General features: G+C 35.5%; 1 protein-coding gene across 7 annotated transcripts in view; it reads left to right on the top strand.

Moving 5' to 3' along the window:
* The window catches only part of LOC144324197 (uncharacterized), a 258,348-nt gene that overhangs the window by 148,029 nt on the left and 102,520 nt on the right, over positions 1-7,799 (top strand). The window lies entirely within an intron of this gene.

Below are 7,799 nucleotides of genomic sequence, written 5' to 3'. Positions count from 1 at the left end.
GAGCTTCTTCAAGAGGCAATTCCTAATTTAGTTGGAAGGAAATATTCTAACACTGTTGGTTTACTTTAAACTACTCACATTTCAAACCACACTCACTGGCAAACTTAATCTTAAAAGAGCTTAATGATACATACTTCCATATTTAAGTAAATTAATTTTGTTTTGAAATAGTCCTTGCATTTTTTGAAATAGCTAGAAACACCCTATATCAAATTCAGTTTTGGAAATTAATGCACAAGATCAGAGTTTAGATCTATTGTTTATTCAACCATCCATTCAGCACCCATCCATCCGTCCTTTAAGTAGTACTAATGCTTGAGCCGATACTAATGTTTCCTGCAGTTCCTCTAGTGATTTCACACAATTCTGCTAAGGACTGGACTAGAATGGTAGTCCTGGATTAAAAATAAGGAGAGAGATGGTAAAGATATTTTAAAAAATAAAAGGAAAAGATTTAGCAGATAAAGAAGATAGAGATGATGACAGATAAAGGGACTCACAGGTATTAAGAAAAGGAGAGTAGTCTAGGCAAGGACAGAACTAAGGCAAAAGAAAGGGGAAGAGAGGACAAGATGGCATCCTGGATGGGATGTGGGAAGTCTGAGATAATGAGAGGTCACCTGCATTGAAATTAAAATGTAGAAATGAACCCTATGTGAAAGATTGGAATCACAAAGCTATCTTTTAATTTGATTTTTTTTCTGCAAATATTTGCCATGCATCTGTGTCAATAAACATAAAAGTATGAAGCTAAAAATAGAATAAAGGAAGAAAAAACATTTGTCAGGCATTCTAACACAAGACAGGCAACTTGTGAGAAATATTATGTTTTGTAACTTCCCATTTTTGGGATGCTTTGGATTTTTTCAGAATGATTAAACTGTTCCTGCTATGTCAAAGTCTGTGTTATTTCAAGTACACCAGTCTGCCTCACTCTCTCAATTTGCTTACACTCTTCTAATGAAAAGGAATGCACATGTTAAAACCTTTTAACACAAAAGTGCATGTCCAGATTCTAATAAAGGAGCATAAAGCAAAGACCATTAGAATCTGGATGAGAAACATAAGCTCTATTGGCTCAGGTTGTTCAGGGAAGCCTTAGTGGAAGTGGTAGCAGTGAAACTTAATCTATAATGAAACAGAGATGGGAAGTAGAGTGTCTCTATTTTAGGAAGCAGAAATAACAAATGTAAAAGAATAGGAAAGCTAGGAGGTTTAGATCATTGTGACTGATGTAGTTGGCGGGAGTTTAGAGTATTGGGGGGACATGGTTAGAGATAATAAAATATCAATTGTTGATAATCTAGGGCCTTGAATATCAACCTGAATCTGTAAGCTATTCAGAAAGCAAAGGGAAGCTATTAAAGCCTGTTGAGTGGGAAAGTGTGATTAGTGCTGTTTTAGGAAAATTATCCTCCTACACAACAATTGGTACAGGATGGTTGAATGACCCAAATGCAGCCACCAGACTTACTCTCCATTGTTTTATTCTGAATTTTTGGGGAAAAAGAAGCTCTCTTTCCTTGAAATGTGAAATTGGAGGGTGTGAACCTGAAGATGCTGGTAGTTACCATTCATTCATTCATTCATTCATTCATTCAATATATAGTAAACATTTACTCTGTGCAAAGGACTTGTCTGGGTTCGGAGATAAAGTAATGGACAAGTTAGATTCAGTCCTTTTGTGGTATTTACATCCTAGTTGAAGAGAAAGATAAATAAAAAATAAAATAAGATACTAAATAAGCTAATTTCAGATATTAAGTTTCATTAAAAAAACTAGAACAGGATAACAAAATAAAGAGTGACTGGGAGTTTCTCAGATTAAGAACAGTAGGTCAGGTTGAGTCTTACTTTAGATAAATAAGGTGATGAAAGTATGTCACTTGTGGGAGGAGATTTTTGAGTTAAAATTTAAGCAATGCAAAGAAAGAATAATTGTTCTGGGCAGAGAGAACCTGGGCGAAGCTTCCAATTTGGGTCAGACTTTAGAAATTTGAAATGCAGGATGCAGACCAGTGTAATAGGAGCAAGTAAATGATGGCAAAAATGATAGGAGAAGAGGAATTACCAATTCATATTTTGTATTGTTTTTAAATACTTAATAACATGAGATGGTTCATTTTATGCATCAAGTTGACTGGGCCAAGGGGTACTGAGATATTTGGCTAAAAATTATTCTGGGTATACTGTGAGGGTGTTTCCGTATGACCTTCACATTTGAATCAGTAGACTGAGTCAGGCAGATTGCCTTCCTACAGCAAGTGGGCCTCGTCCAATCCATGGAAGGCCTGATAGAGCAAAAAGCCTGAGTAAAAGAGCACGTGGTCTTTCTGCCTGACTGTCGTAGAGCTGGGACATCAGTCTTCTGCCTCCAAAGTCAGACTCAGACTTGAACTTACACCATCGGCTCTCCTGTCTCTTAGGCTTTCAGCCTTGGACTTGAACTATACAACAGCTCTCCTGGTTCTCTAGCTTATTGACTGCTGATTGGGAGCTTAGCCTCCACAGCAGCATAAAACAATTTTTATAACAAACGTATACACACACATATATTTACATAAAGCATATTTATGTATTACACACATATATTATACATACACATGTGTGTATATGTTTATATATCCTATTGATTCTGTTTCTCTGGAGAACCTTAACACCTTGACTAATATAGGACACTTGTGAATTACTTCTGTACTTAAAAAATGTTATATTTTAAAAACAAAAAAAATAGAGAAACATTGAGAGAGGTTTGGCTAAATTACTTGGACAAATAATTTGATTTCAGTTTCCTCATGGTCAGATGACAATAATAATAGTTGCTACCTCTTGGGGTATTGTGAGGATTAAACAATATGTATTTAGCACCACGATTGACATAGCAGTGCCAGTGACCAATTGTTTTCGCCAAAGAAGAGAATCAGTAACTGAGTCTGGTTGTTTCCGGAGAGGGAGGAGAGCAGGTGAAAGAAGCCAAAGGAAAAAAATTGAAAGAGAGGAAGCATGAACTTTAGGAATTAAGAGTACTATGAAATCTAAGTAAAAAGGAATGGTCAGACATTTTAAACGTTGTTGAGAAAGCCATACCCAAGATTTTATTTCAGCTAATTTCTACGTACCCTCCTCTATTGATATTCAACAGCCCTTATCCTGTGGCAGGTACTTCTGAGTTGACTTTTCTAGGCTGACTTGCTCTTATATATGTTTTAAGTCATATTCATTTATATAACATCTGGGCATTATTTTTTTTCTCTTCAAACAGACAAAGTTAAATCACATTTTTTTCCAAATAATAAATTTTTACTTTCTATTCTCCTACTTCATTTTAAATACACACACACACACATATACAAACACACACTTAGTATGGACACAGAGGTCATCAACAAAAATTTGACCTACAAATGTCAATAAAGACAGGGATGCAAATTTCAAAAAATTAATTTTAAACATAGACTTTCCTTTGAAAAAAAATTTTTTAGCAAATGCTTTATATAAGAACATTGAAGCTTATATGCTTCTGCCAAGAGTTTTGTTTTGATAGTTTAGATTGTACTCTTGTCACAGAAAATAATAAAACCAATATCATCTCTTTTGGATATAATGTGAGTTGCTCTCTTAATCCACCAACAGGATCTCCTACAGATATTACCTTAAAGGAGATTTAAAAAAATAATTTTAATTGTTTATTTCTATTAAATAATTTAGCAAGTGAAACAATATTTCCCATTGTTCCTTCCTTTTTTTCTCCTGCTTTATTCAGTTACTTTAGTAATTTCTATCCAAATGAGTAGAAATGAGTGAGGCTCTTTTATTTTGAAATAGATCACTTTTATGGTTACAGACATTATCAAAGTTTTATAAAAGTTTGGCTTATAGCCCGTCATATCTATAATGAGCATTTTCCTTTTTAAATCCCAAAAAGCGACATTTAAATTTTATATGATAAAGTAAATCATCCCCATTACAATGCCTTCCTTGTTTCCTTAAAGAAATTTAGAATAAACTTTCATAGTGAAAAATCCCAAAGAGTCTTTAAAAATATTGTAATATAGATTTGTGCATAATGAGTATAGAAAATAAGTGATAAGTGATGAAAATAAATCTTCATTGTGCTATTATAAAGTGAGTAATTGTGTATTTTGAAGTCTTCATCTTGGCCTTAATTTGGAAGACTTACTTTTAGTTGATGACTCTGCTTCTTATTTTTCTGAGAATATAGAAGCAATTCATATTGTGTGTTCCAGTACCTCAGAATGTGTGTCCACCACCCAAACAGCAAATTTACCTACATCTAAATCTACATTTATATTCTGGTTTCCCTACTATTACTAGGGAGGAACTGTAATGTGAGTCATAGCTCCTATTCAACTAAGGCCAATACCTCAATAGATCCTGGCCCCTCAGGCCTCCTCAGTTGCACCTGCAATTGTCCCCTCTGCCTCCTGTGTCATCAATTTTTTCCTCTTTACAGGTAATCAAACAAGCGATTTATTTGAATCCAACTGTCATTCCGTCTACCTCTCTCTTTCACTGCCTCATTTTTTAGCAGAATTTCTTCTCATGAGACTCATCTATCCACTGTCCAATTATTTTATTTTTCCATTCCCTTGTGAACCTACTATAGTCAGGTTTTTGATCTACCAATCCTGTCAAGATCATAAATGACTTTCACATTGTTGTATCTGATGGTTCATTTCTATCCTCATTTTTATTTGATCTACCAGCATCACAGACATAGAGAATTTTTCTTGAAATACTTAGTCACTTGAGACTCAGAAGAATGGTGATTTGGAACTTTTCCTACCTCAAGAGCCACGACTAGGTTCCCGTTGTTGGGCCTCTTTATTTTTCCAATAGTGAAACTTTGGTATTACTCAGAGCCAAGTCATAATCGGTACTCATTCTCTACACCATACGCCTCATGGCTTTTAGTATCATCTATCACTGATAACTTCCAAATTTGTATTTCTAGTCCAGGCCCCTTCTCTGGGCTGCAGATTTATATTATTGAGCTGATTATTCATCATCCCCCTTTGTTGCCCAACAGCTACGTTCAGATTAATCAAAACCCAAATTTTGATTACTCTGAAAACTTGTGCTTCTTTATTCTTGCCTCAGCAAATGCTACCTCTATTATTCCACTTGCTGAGACCAAGAAACATGGAATAATCTTGATAACACATCCTATCTATGAAAAATGTACCTTAAGAAATATATCCAGCATCTAATCATATCTCATCGTCCTCCAGTATAGCCATTGTAGTTAGTACAAGATATCTGACTCAGTCTCCCTTGATATTCCTTATTTTTCTTTGGAATACTTATCAACCTGATGTTACGGATTTAATTGCTCCCCCCAAAAGACATTTTGAAGTCTAATTCCCAGTACCTCAGAATGTGACCTTAATTGGAAATAGTCTTGCTGCTGATGTAATTAGTTAAGGTGAGATCATATTGGAGTATAGTGGGCTCCTGGTCCATTATGACTGGTGTCCTTATATGAAGATGGCTATGGGAAGACCTAGACACACAGGGAGAAAGTCCTGTAAAAATGGAGCCAGAACTTGGAGTTAAATTGTTACCAGCCAAGGGATATCTGGGGCTAGGGGAAGCCAGAAGAGTTGAGGAAGGATCCTTCCCTAGAGACTTTAGAAAAAGCATGACCTTGTTCATACCTTGAATTGGGGCTTTTAGTCCTTAGAACTGGGAGAGAATATATGTCTGTTGTTTTAAGTCATTTAATTTGTGACACTACGTTATGACAGCCCTGGGAAACTGCTATGCCTGTCATATTATGTATTTATTTTTGTATATTTATTTACAAACTTATTCATTCCTACCAACTAAAATGTGAGCTCCTTAATTACAAGGATTTTGTTTTTTGTTTGTTTGTTTGTTTTTCATTGCTGCATTGCCTTATCTAAAAAAGTGATTGGTCTATTATAACCAGTAAAAGCTCAAAGAACAGGTATTAGATTCTGTTCCATTCAGTTAGGGACAGTACTCACTACATTGCTATAATTTTAAAGTTTGCTTACACTTTGGAAGATAAATAATATTAAAAATGACCTGGGGCAGGGATCCCTGGGTGGCGCAGCGGTTTGGCGCCTGCCTTTGGCCCAGGGCGTGATCCTAGAGATCCGGGATCGAATCCCACGTCAGGCTCCCGGTGCATGGAGCCTGCTTCTCCCTCTGCCTGTGTCTCTGCCTCTCTCTCTCTCACTGTGTGCCTATCATGAATAAATAAAAATTAAAAAAAAAAATGACCTGGGGCAGAGGGTGCTTAGGTGGTGCAGTCAGTTAAGCACCTCCCTTGGTTTTGGCTTAGGTCATGATCTCAGGGGTCCTTGGATTGAGCCCTGCATCAGGTTCCATGTGGGATCTGCTTGGGATTCTTTCTCCTTCTCCCTCTACTCCTCTCACTTGTGCTCACTCTCCATCTTTCTCTCTCTAAAATAAAATAAATCTTTTAAAAAGTGATCTGGGTAGTAAGAAAAAATTTCAACAAAATCAGGAGGAATGTAACAATATATAGAACATAAAGATAAAATGTAATAAGGTACAGAAATATAATATGTACAAACAACAAAAAAAAGATGTAGTGCTGAGATTGTCATTGTTAAAACTATCCTGCTACTCTAGCAAAAGTAAATCCAGGAAGGGAAAATCAAATGTTAATTTAAAAAAATGTTTATCTGGAAAGGAGTGGGAAAATATGGTAGAGGAAGTAGGGATGAAGGTAAGACTTTCTAAATATTTTATGTTATGTAATTTTGATATGGGGAACAAATGTTTTGCCATCTCAAAAAATTAATTTAAAAATCCTGAGATAATAGAAAACAAAATTATTTATACTAAATATATCAATTGATGACAAAACCACACACACACAAAATAGTTATTTCAAGTCACTTTAGAAGAATGCATGTTCTTTGTGAAATATATCCTGTGACAATTAGAGATGCAAAGAAATGCTAATCTTTTTTTTAAAGATTTTATTTATTTATTCACGAGAGACACACACACACACAGAGAGGCAGAGACACAGGCAGAGGGAGAAGCAGGCTCCATGCAGGGAGCCTGATGTGGGACTCGATCCCAGGACTCCAGGATCACGCCCTGGGCCAAAGGCAGGCGCTAAACTGCTGAGCCACCCAGGGATCCCCAGAAATGCTAATCTTAATTTAGTAATCTATTAGTGGTAATATTAGCATTGTTATTTTGAAATAATTTTATGTATGTGATAGGATAATGCAGATAAGTAATTATGTTACTACTGTTAGGACCCAAGATTTTCAGTATAAAAGAAAAGAGAGAGAAATATAAAATCAAAGAAGTTAAGTTAAAATCCTATCATATTTTATTTTCTTATTTGTATTTACATTTGAATTGGAAGAGCAATTTAACCTAATTATTATTTTCCCCAAAATAAGTTCATCTTAACTTTGTCCATTGATAAAACCCTAGTAACAATGAGTTTGTGGCATTTAAATACGAGTCTCCACTGAAAGAGACCAGCACTTCATAGAAAAAAACTAATTCCAGATCAGAGGGAGCAATTATACAATATGGGCTGGGATAACTTGCATATTGGAACCAAAGTCTTCATCAAATCCCATGATGTGTCAAATGAACCCAATGGTCAACAGGAGGGACCTCCAATGGGCCAAAGATGAGACGATTTGAGGATCAAAAAGAATAATTATTGCAATTCATTGAAACCTTTAAATGCTTTCTTATGAATTTAAAATGATCTTTTAAAAGAGAGAGAGGTCAAGATGCCTGGGTGGCTCAGG

This window comes from Canis aureus, chromosome 11 (genome assembly GCF_053574225.1).
Source record: "Canis aureus isolate CA01 chromosome 11, VMU_Caureus_v.1.0, whole genome shotgun sequence".
Classification (NCBI taxonomy): Eukaryota; Metazoa; Chordata; class Mammalia; order Carnivora; family Canidae; genus Canis; species Canis aureus.
This window is presented reverse-complemented; position numbering and strand designations above follow the sequence as displayed.